Raw genomic sequence first — 11,112 nt, 5'->3', positions numbered from 1 at the left:
GTCCTGCCTGCTTTTGCTATAGGAGACTAGAACGTTCGAAAAAAAAAGAAGGATGAAAGAATTTAAAAAAAAATCCCCCAAAGAATCCTACAGTTGAAGGATTGATTCCCTTTCATTTATAGGAGGGAAAAGTTCTAAGTCATTTTACTGAAAAAGCTGTACCATGAAGCACAAACAAGTGTTTCACTTGCCGAAATACCTGGAAAAGCACTTCCCTGGAATGTTGTGCTATTTAAAGATAATGAACAGTGGGGATTAGTTCATAGCTTTTGTTCAGAAAGGCATTTACAATTTTGTTTGGAGAAGGAAGCAGCTGTCTGGGGTAGCAGGCCCCACACATCAGGTTCCTCGAGTTTTTCACAAAAGGTCTGATATCAGGACATCCTAACTCACACCAACCTGGAGCACCCTGGGATTTCGAGGTCCATGCCACGTTGAAGTACACAGATTTGGGGCCTGAGGGTGGAGATATTACCTTAACAGAGGTGATGGGCTCTGTTTCTGTTTTTCCAATTTGAAATGCAGAAGCAAGGATACTAATTTCATCAATTTACACACTTCCATCCATAGCAAAAAAGAATACTAAGAGGTAATACCATGTGAAATGTACCACAATGCTGCTTTAAAAAAAAGTAAAGAGAAAAGTAATATTGATCCAGTAATCTCAGTTCTGGGTAAATATCCAAAGGAAATGAAATCATTATCTCAAAGAGGTATCTGCAACCCCATGTTCATTGCATTTATATATAAATATATCGAGACAGAGATGATTGAATATTACTCAGCCTTGAAGAAAGAAAGAAATCTTGCCATTTGCAACAACATGGGTAAACCTGGAGGACTTCATTCCGCTGAGTGAAATAAGCCAGACACAGAAAAACAAATACTGTATGATCTCACTTATATGTGGAATCTAAAAAAGTTGAACTCAGAAGCAAAGAGTTGACTGCCAGGTGGTTGCCAGGGGCTGCGGATGGGGGAGATGGAGAGATGTCATCTGTAGACACTTTCAGTTACATGATAAGTAAGTTCTAGGGATCTAACGCACAGCATGGTGACTATAGTTAATAACACGGTACTGTATACTTAAAATTTGCTAAGAGAGTAGAGCTCAAGCGTTCTCACCACACAAACACTAAAAGGTAATCACTTAACGTAAAGAGTTAAAGTGTTGATCGCTCAGTCGTGTCCAACACTTTGTGACCCCATGGACTGTAGTCTGCTAGGCTTCTCTGTCCACGAGATTCTCCAGGCAAGAATACTGGAGTGGGTAGCCATTCCCTTCTCCAGGGCATCTTTCCAATTCAGGTGTATATTAATTAGCTGGATTGCGGCAATCCTTGAAGGCAATGGCAACCCACTCCAGTACTCTTGCCTGGAAAATTCCATGGACAGAGGAGCCTGGTAGGCTACATACAGTCCAAGGGGTTGCAAAGAGTCAGACACGACTGAAGCACTTCACTTTCACAGTGTATACATATCAAATCATGTCCTACAACTTAAACATATACAACAAAAAAGTAATGTCAATTCTAAAAATATTCTGGATCAAAGAAAACATAAGATTACTTTAAAAATGTCCATTATAACCAGCAGTTAGTCACGACTGAGCTGTGCTTCATGATTAGAGCTTAGAGGATCCCAGCTCCAAGCACACGCCCCCTAATTAAGGGGCTGTCAGGCTGGTTCGTTCACAACTATTATTTTATTGAGAAATTTTGTCAACTCTCTTCACAATGAAGAAATTGGGTCCCAACATGAAAGCAATTTTACACACAAGATTCAACAAGTACACTGGGGCTCTTGACTTTACTAGGCAGCTAGTCTGAGATATAGGAAAATGAAAGCTTTTCTTAAAAAAAAAATATGAGGACTTCTCTGGTGGTACAGAGAAGGCAATGGCACCCCACTCCAGTACTCTTGCCTGGAAAACCCCATGGACGGAGGAGCCTGGTGGGCTGCAGTCCATGGGGTCCCAAAGAGTCAGGCACGACTGAGCGACTTCACTTTCACTTTTCACTTTCATGCGTTGGAGAAGGAAATGGCAACCCACTCCAGTGTTCTTGCCTGGAGAATCCCTGGGACAGGGGAGCCTGGTGAGCTGCCATCTATGGGGTCACACAGAGTCAGACACGACTGAAGCGACATAGCAGCAGCAGCAGCTGGTGGGACAGTGGATAAGAATCTGCCTGCCAACACAGAGGACATGGGTTTGATCCCTGGTCTGCGAAGATCCCATGTGTCTCAAAGCAACTAAGCCTGTGCAGCATAACTATTGAGTCATTACTCTAGAGGCCAGGAACCTCAACTGAGCCCATGCGCCCCAGAGCCGGTGCTCTGCAAAAGAAAAGGCGCCGAAACGAGAAGAACCCGCACCACCGCGAAGTTATCCTCCACTCACCACAACCAGAAAAAGCCCATGTGTGGCAACGAAGGCCCAGCGCAACCAAAGATAAACAAAGAAAAGTAAATGTTTAAAAACATGAGATAGTATTATCAAATTGAATATTAGCGATACATCTTTATTAATACCTCTAGGTAGGAGCTATCGAGTCCACACACAGGCACACACACACTCACAAGTGCTTTATTAAAGGCACACACCAAACTAGTATACATAGAATGGATAAACATCAAGGTCCTACTGTCTAGCACAGGGTATAGCATACTCAATATTCTGGGATAATGGAAAATAATATGAAAAAGAACATATACATGCATAACTGAGACACCTTGCTGTACAGAAGAAATTAACACACTATAAATTGACTGTACTTCAATGAAAAAAATAAAAAGATACACTCAAGAAATTCCCTTTTCCCCCAGCTGAGATATTGGTTCTACTTGGGTGAGAACTGATCCTTGGGATTTCTGCCTCTTTATGAGCAATATGTCATCTCTGGTTGGGCAATTGCTAGAACTTCCATTCAGCTCAGAAAGTCTAGGTTTCTATCTACAAATTATGCTCATAGTTTTATTTGGGCAAGTGCAGATTTGCAGATCACCTGATTTTCACCAATTCCAACATGAGTGAACTGTATAGGATGCTGGAAAGGCACCAAATGATTCATGACAAAGTGCCCTTGATTTCTTCCCGAGGTGAGGTTAAGGTTATGCAGATTTTTAAAAAGAGCATTATTACCTGAAAAAAATATAGTTTAAGAGACTTCTTTGGTGGCTCAGTGGGTAAAGAACCCGCCTGCAATGCAGGAGATACAGGAGACTTGGGTATGATCCCTAGGTCAGGAAGATCCTCTGGAGAAGGGAATGGAGACCCACTCCGGTATTCTTGCCTAGGAAATCCCATGGACAGAGGAGCCTGGCAGGTTACAGTCCATAGGGTCGAAAAAGAGTCGGACATGAATTTAAATCACACGTTTAAGACCTTAATCCCATTCATAAAAATTCTGCAGCCAGAGCCTCGCAATCAGGCTTCCCAGGAGGCACTAGTGGTAAAGAACCCGCCTGCTAAGGCTGGAGATATGAGAGACACAGGCTCGATCCCCGGGTCGGGAAGGTCCCCTGGAGGAGGGCACGGCAGCCCACTGCAGAATTCTAGCCTGGAGCACCCCATGGACAGAGGAGCCTGGTGGGCTTACAGTCCATGGGGTTGCAAAGAGCTGGACACGACTGAAGTGCCTTAGCACACACACCAGCATCGGCACCTTTAATTCTGTGTTGTGTTTGTTTTCCAAGCCTTTTCAGGTATAAAAACATCAGAGCTCTGTCTGCAGGAGGATGGAATTGCCTATGAAAGGAAAAGCATATAGACGTAGGGATTATGAGTCTCAGCTCTCAATACTCCTGACGGTTCCTACACAGGCCACATCCACTGTACCAAGAATCATTATTTCTGCCTTTTACAGGACAGCAACAAACACTTGGCCATCTTTAAACTGAACTGGAATTAGAAATTCCCAGCTAACAGCCGCTAGAATATCAGAGAATGGTTCTGAGCAGTCAGTGAGTCTGGTAAGCAGTTCTGAGAGTTACAACAGCCACTAGCCTCAGAGTCAGAATCAGCTCTCTCTTCAAAAGGGTTGATGATCCAGACAAACTCAGGTACACGTCTGTGTGTGATGTACATATATACACACACACACTGGCCACTCTTAATTAAACACCATGAATGTCGAATGAACAGGTCAAATAACGTCAAGTTTCAAATTACATTTTACTTAAAAGACAAATGCCCCAATTCACAGGCATTTACAAAATAGTCTTGACGTGAACTTCATTACAGGATCACCTCTACCGTGCTGTGATTGCTTGTAAGACTGTCTTCGAGTATCACATAGAATACAGTACAGTCACTATTTAAAAGGTGACATCAGATCTCCTGGGATGTCGTACAGAGAGTCATTTTCAAATGTATGTAAGAGATAAGAGGTGGGTTGTGTTCAGTGAAACATGATGGACTGGGCTGCAGTCTGGGGGGCCAAGGAAAGAGCACCCCAACTTCCCCCACCCACACAATGCTCTGTGGCACCAGGAGACTGAGCCCCAGAAGCTGCACGTCTGAGGCTCAGGGGCCACTGTCACCGGAGCATCAGGAGTCTATACTTACTGCCTCTGTAAGAAATCACGTGGTTTCAGGGCTTAGTTTAAATGACTGACACCAGAGCTCCTTCCAGGAGCTTCTGCCTTGGCAAGGACCCTGAGGGTGGTCCCTGGGACGGTCCAGCCTCTCAGAAGACCCTGTCTTGGGCACCGGAGGGAGATACCCTTGCCCTGATGCCCCCAGTGTGACCCTTCCAGGTGGCTGGAGCCTCTCCAAGCCAGGAGCCCTGCAGAATGTGTCAAAGAAGGTGCCCCTGGGTGGAGATGGGTTGGGTCCTGAGGGAGAAGGGGGTCCCCTGGGACAGAACTGGGAGCAAAGGATAGAGCTGCAGGGTCCAGACACCAGCCGGCGGGGGGAAGGGCCCGTGTCATAATCCTTTCTGGGGGCGGGGGTTGGGGGGGGAAGGGGAGCCCCAGCCCCCACAGCACCAGAGGGCTGCTCCAGGGGGGACACTGCATGGACACTCATGTGGCCCCACTGCCAGCCCCTCCAGGGAAGCTGGAGGAGAGAAGGGCGGACGTGTGGGGGCACCCGCTAAGTAGTGGAGGTGCCAGCCCCTCCAGGGAAGCCGGAGGAGAGAAGGGCGGACGTGTGGGGGCACCCGCTAAGTAGTGGAGGTGCCAGCCCCTCCAGGGAAGCCGGAGGAGAGAAGGGCGGACGTGTGGGGGCACCCGCTAAGTAGTGGAGGCTGGGGTAGGATGGGGAGGGCAGCATGGGGGCAGAGCGGGCAGGAAATCCCCTCTCAGGAAGGATGCTCACTGTGCGGGCCCCACCCGCCAGCCCCGCGTTCAGCGCCGCCGCCAGTGAAGGACAAAGCAGGAGAAAGAAGGAGGCTGCCCAGCGGGTGCTGTCTGTGGCCACAGCCTCACAGACACCTGGCTCCCTCACAACCTTGTGTCCCTAGGGGACAAGCGTCCCTTCCCCATGAAAGGGAACACGGGATAGAGGGAGTCTTATGCAAGCTGCATGGCGTCAGCTTCTGAGTTTCCTAAACCAGAGGGCTTCCCTGAGACCTCCGTTGGTAAAGAATCCGTCTGCAATGCAGGAGACCCCAGTTCGATTCCTAGGTTGGGAAGATCCTCTGGAGAAGGGATAGGCTACCCACTCCAGTATTCTTGGGCTTCCCTTGTGGCTTGGCTGGTAAAGAATCCGCCTGCAATGCGGGAGACCTGGGTAAGATCCCTGGGTTGGGAAGATCCTCTGGAGAAGGGAAAGGCTACCCACTTCAGTATTCTGGCCCGGAGAATTCCATGGACTGTATAGGCCATGGGCTGGCAAAGAGTCAAAACCCTAACTTTCACTTTTTCTAAACCAGGGCTGAACTAGGAGGGTGAGGAAGGGCCATCCTAAAGATGCTCTTATCCCTGGGAAGGAAGCAGAACTCAGGGAACCGGAGCCACGGAGCAAACGAGGGTTCCCAGTTTGGAGAGACAGCCAAGCTCAGTTTGCAGGCAGCATCGTATTTCCTGAGGGTGGGTTTCACAGACAAGTCCCAAAGGGCAAATGTGTGTGCCTCTCTCTCCAAAGCAAAGAAACAGTCGAACCCGGGAAAGGCCAGGAGCATCCTCATTATATAAGAGCTTCACTCTCAGGCTCTTGACTGGGAAGCAGTGACACAGAGACTGGGGAGCCCACACCCCCCCTCAAAGAAGCTGCTCCAGGGCTGAAGAAATGGCGAGGCGAACCCCACCTTTTTTGCTTTTGATTTCAAGATTAGCCCCTGCAGAGAAGCTTCAGGTGAGAAACCCCATCTCCTCTATACTGGTTCCAGAAGTTGTCAGAACAAGTGTGGATTCTCTCTCTATGGTTGCTTAACTTGCTCAGTCGCTAAGTCATGTCTGACTCTTTGCAACCGCCTGGACTGCAGCACGCCAGGCTCTTCTGTCCTCCAGTGTCTCCCAGAGTTTGCTCAAATTCATGTCCACTGAATCAAAGATGCTACTTTAACATTTTATCCTTAACTTGTGTGTGTGCTAAGTCACTTCAGTTGTGTCTGACTCTTTGCAACCCTGTGGACTGTAGCCCGCCAGGCTCCTCTGTCTGTGGGATTCTCTAGGCAAGAATACTGGAGTGAGCTGCCATTTCCTGCTCCAGGGGACCTTCCCCACCCAGGGATCGAACCCACCCCACCCTGGGGCTCCTGAATTGGCAGGCGGATTCTTTACCACTGAGGCACCTGGAAAGCCCTTAAATAGCAGGTATCTAACTCTTCCTGATTCACAAATTATCTTCTTCAATGCTACTTCATTTTAAAGCCTAGTCAGAATTATTCCCAGATAGTAAGACTGAGGCTTGAGAACACAGAACTTGGCCCAGCCAGGAGGGGAGGAGGACTGGAGGGGGAAAATAGGATCCATTCCCTCTGGGGACGTCCCTGGCGGTACAGAGGATAAGAACCCTTGCCAGTGCAGGGGACGCAGGTTTGATCCCTGGTCCGGGAGGGTTCCACATGTTGCAGGGCAGCTAAACATGTGTGCCCTGCAGCCTGGAGCTGTGCCCTGCGAGAGAAGCCCCCACAATGAGAGGCCCACACATCTCAACTAGAGAGGAGCCCCCGCTCTCCGCAGCCAGAGAAGGCTCAGGCACAGCAGTGAAGACCCAGCGCAGTCAAAAAAAAAAAAAAGGAATCCATATCCTCTGAGCCCAGCACCAGACCTCCACCACGTGGGGGTGATCCGTCTTCCCAAGTGACAGAGGTGGTCCTGGGCAAGCCCACCGAGGAAGATAATACGTGTTTAGGATTCCTTTCTCTGTTAAATGCCAGAGAATCTCAGACACATATTAAGATACTAGATGATCTCATAATTAACTAGTTTGGCAATATTAATTTGTGGTTATACTGACAAGGAGGTTCCTAGGAAACCTAAAATATGCCACAGACTCGAGCACATTTCCATCTATCCTACTTCAGAATTCTCCAAGAGTTTAATTTGGTCCCTGATGTAAACAATCCCTCATTTTCATCCAGAATGTGTGGCATGTTGCTGTTTTCAGGAAAGAGACAAATCATCTTAATTTATGTAAAGAGTATTCCTAAAGATATGTATAATGGGGTCTGCAAGGCGTAAACACCCAATGTGTAAATAACACAGAATTATCTCTGCACATATTGTCTCAGAAATGGAAACAAATCCCTTTGCTGCGAACAGTCACTCAGGAGAACCTTAAATTTTGTCATTTTGATGTGAACGTGGGTGTGGAGGGAGCTAGGAGGCAGAATTTTAAAAATATCCCCCAAGAGTCCCACCCAGCGTGCAGTGATCCAGGTGCTGCTGGGAAGGGGCTTAGCAGGGGAGTTGAGATTCCTAATCTGCTGACTTTAACGTAGGAGAGAGGATCCTGGATTCTCGGGGTGGCTCCAGGGTGGTCACAGGAGTGCTTAAAAGCAGGAAAGGAGCAGAGGAGAGACATGACGGTGGGGTGGGGTCGGGGATACAGATGGTGGAAACAGGAGAGGGACTGCTGAGTCTGATGATGGAGGAAGCAGGCCTGGAGCCAGGGAATGGGGCAGCCTCTAGAACACGGAGACCACCCTCCACTGTCAGCCACCGTGGACACAGACCTCACCTGCATGACCTGAATGCAGGTCCTTCCTCCCAGAGCCTCAGCTGGGAGGCACCCTGCTGGCACACTGATCTCATTCTATGCGACGCTGGGCAGAGCCCTCCCGAGAGAAGCGTGGGGTCAGAACGGGCTGTTGCTTAAAGCTGCTAAGCTGGTGGGAACTTAACCGCAGCAGTGAGAGGAAACTGATTAAGATGAGCGGGAAGCTGGCCACGGGCACACACGTGTGTGCAAATGAGCAAAAGAGCCTTTCCCTACCCTCCTTTCTCCAAGAAAACCAGAGACGGGACAGCGAACACTGTGACGCTGCGCCCACGAGAGGCCCACAAGCCGGGCCGCAGGCTCCACGAGGCGCCGCCTCACAGCTGTCCCTGTCCCTTCACCTGTGCGGCTCTGCTTCCCCAGAGGGACTGTGCACAGCTGGGAGGTACTTTCTACATCTCTGATTTCCCAAATTATAAGCACTCAACATATATTTGCATACGCTAATGTGCCAAATGTAAAATGTAGGGCATCTATTTATCACTAAAATCCACTCTAAAGCAATAACTAACACATGGAAGAATTCTTCATCATGGCATCATTTTGGGTGTGTGTGTGCCAAGCATTCATTTTCAGTATGTACACTGCGTGTACTTTTCCAATTTTTTTCTCTCCAGCGGGGAAGAAGAGAATCCTACGTAAGACACTTCATTGTAATATAATAAAATAGTGTGGCACAAATATCTGTACCTTATATCTTCTGTATTTCCCTTAACAGAAGAACCACAAAACAAGACTAATCTGTTGATCATAAACAAGGATATGATTCCTAAAAACGTCAGCCACTCTAGATTATATTGAAACTTGACTCATAGATTCAGATATGACTGAGTCAATATTTAGCTACCCACTTAAAGAGTCTGCAGAGCCTTTAAAAAATAGCTCCAGTAGATTAAAAAAAATTTTTTTTGCTGGGAGATGAGTTCTGTTAGGGAGCTGGATGAAAAAGACAGATCAAGGCAGAAAAACATGTCAGTCCTCCGTGTCGTGGAGATAATCACAAACAGCGATCAAATACACAGTCAAACTTGTCTCCTGCCTGAAGAAAGAGCTCTTAATTTTGAAGGTGGAACTGGACCATTCTCTTGGAATATGTTGGTTCACTTTTTCCTACAACTTAGGATTTCTTCCATTTGGGTTAAGAATCAAAGAGGGCCAAGGGATTTCAAAAATAAAAATAGAAGAAATGCTTTACGGTTCATCAAAGAGGAGGGAGGCATAAGGGATACTGCTCACAGTTGAGAGTGATGTTGTGAAATCCTATTTTATGTACACAGAACAGAAAAAAAAGAATGATGTTATGCTCTATCATGGACAAGCTACCCACCACTTGGGACTCCATGGACTGCAGCAAGCCAGGCTTCTCTGTTGTTCACTATCTCCCTGAGTTTGCTCAAACTCATGTCCATTGAGTTGGTGATGCCATCCAATCATCTCATCCTCTGTTGCTCCTTTCTTGAAGGGAGCTAAAAATGTAAATGCCAAAGATATTTCAAAGATTGTGTGTCTCCCAAGGGCTCTTAATCTTTTTGGTGACTTGGATCCTTTTGGCCAGTGAGTGAAGAATGTCCTTGGAATAACGTTTTTAATTGCATAAAATAAATTATATAGGACTAACGACTCAATATTTTTAATGGGCAAAATATTTAAACAGACACTATCAAAGAAGATGTACAGTTAGCAAATAAACCCAGGAAAAGAGGCTCTAAGACACTGGACATTATGCAAATTAAAACTGCAACTAGATATTATGACTCACCTATAAGAATGGCAAAATTAGAAAAGTAAACAACTCCTGAAGAAAATTGGCGACATCAAGGGCACACCTCATCCAAGAACAGAAATGGTATGGACCTAATAGAAGCAGAAAAGAGTAATTTTAAGAGTAAGAAGAAGTGGCAAGAATACATAGAGGACAATAAAAAAAGGTCTTGACCCAGATAACCACAATACACTCAGAGCCAGACGCCCTGCAGTGTGAAGTCAAGTGGGCCTTAGGAAGCATCACTACAAACAAAGCTAGTGGAGGAGACAGAATTACAGCTGAGCTATTTAAAATCCTAAAAGATGATGCTGTTCAAGTGCTGAGCTCAATATGTCAGCAAATTTGGAAAACCCAGCAATAGTCACAGGACTAGAAAAGGTAAGTTTTCATTCCAATCCCAAAGAAAGGCAAGGCCAAAGAATGCTCAAACTACCGCACAACTGTGCTCATTTCACATGCTAGCAAGGTTATGCTCAAAATCCTTCAAGTTAGGCTTCAACAGTATGTAAACCAAGAACTTCCAGATATACAAACTGGGTGTAAAAAGGCAGAGGAACCAGAGATCAAATTGCCAGCATTCACTGGATCATACAGAAAATGAGGGGATTCCAGAAAAACATCTCCTTCTGCTTTATTGGCTACTCAAAAGCCTAGACTGTGTGGAGCACAACAAACTGTGGAAAATTCTTACAGATGGGAATACCAGACCACCCTACCTGCCTCCTGCGAAATCTGTATGCGGGTCAAGAAGCAACAGTTAGAACTGGACATGGAACAACAGACTGGTTCAAAATTGGGAAAGAAGTAAGACAAGACTGTACATTGTCACCCGGTTTATTTAACTTGTGTGCAGAGTACTTCATGTGAAATGTTGGGCTCGATGAATCACCAGTTGGAATCAAGATTGCCGGGAGAAATATCAACAACTTCAGATATGCAAATGACACCATTCTAGTGGCAGAAAGTGAAGAACCTCCCGATAAGGGTGAAACAGGAGAGTGAAAAAGCTGGTTGAAACTCAACATTCAAAAAACTAAGATCATGGCATCTGATCCCATCACTTCATGGCAAATAGAAGGGGGAAAAGTGGAAACAGTGACATATTTTCTTTTCTTGGGCTCCAAAATCACTGCAGACGGTGACTGCAGCCATGAAATTAGAAGACGCTTGCTCCAAGGAA

General features: G+C 46.5%; 1 protein-coding gene across 2 annotated transcripts in view; it reads right to left on the bottom strand.

Annotated features, from left to right (window-relative positions):
* Positions 1-11,112, bottom strand: part of PTPRE (protein tyrosine phosphatase receptor type E) — a 179,250-nt gene that overhangs the window by 144,895 nt on the left and 23,243 nt on the right. The gene's annotated exons all lie outside the window — the stretch shown is intronic.

Source organism: Bos grunniens, chromosome 26 (genome assembly GCF_055505025.1).
Source record: "Bos grunniens cultivar Pamir isolate PY7600 chromosome 26, Bosgru_T2T1.0, whole genome shotgun sequence".
NCBI classification, from domain to species: Eukaryota; Metazoa; Chordata; class Mammalia; order Artiodactyla; family Bovidae; genus Bos; species Bos grunniens.
This window is presented reverse-complemented; position numbering and strand designations above follow the sequence as displayed.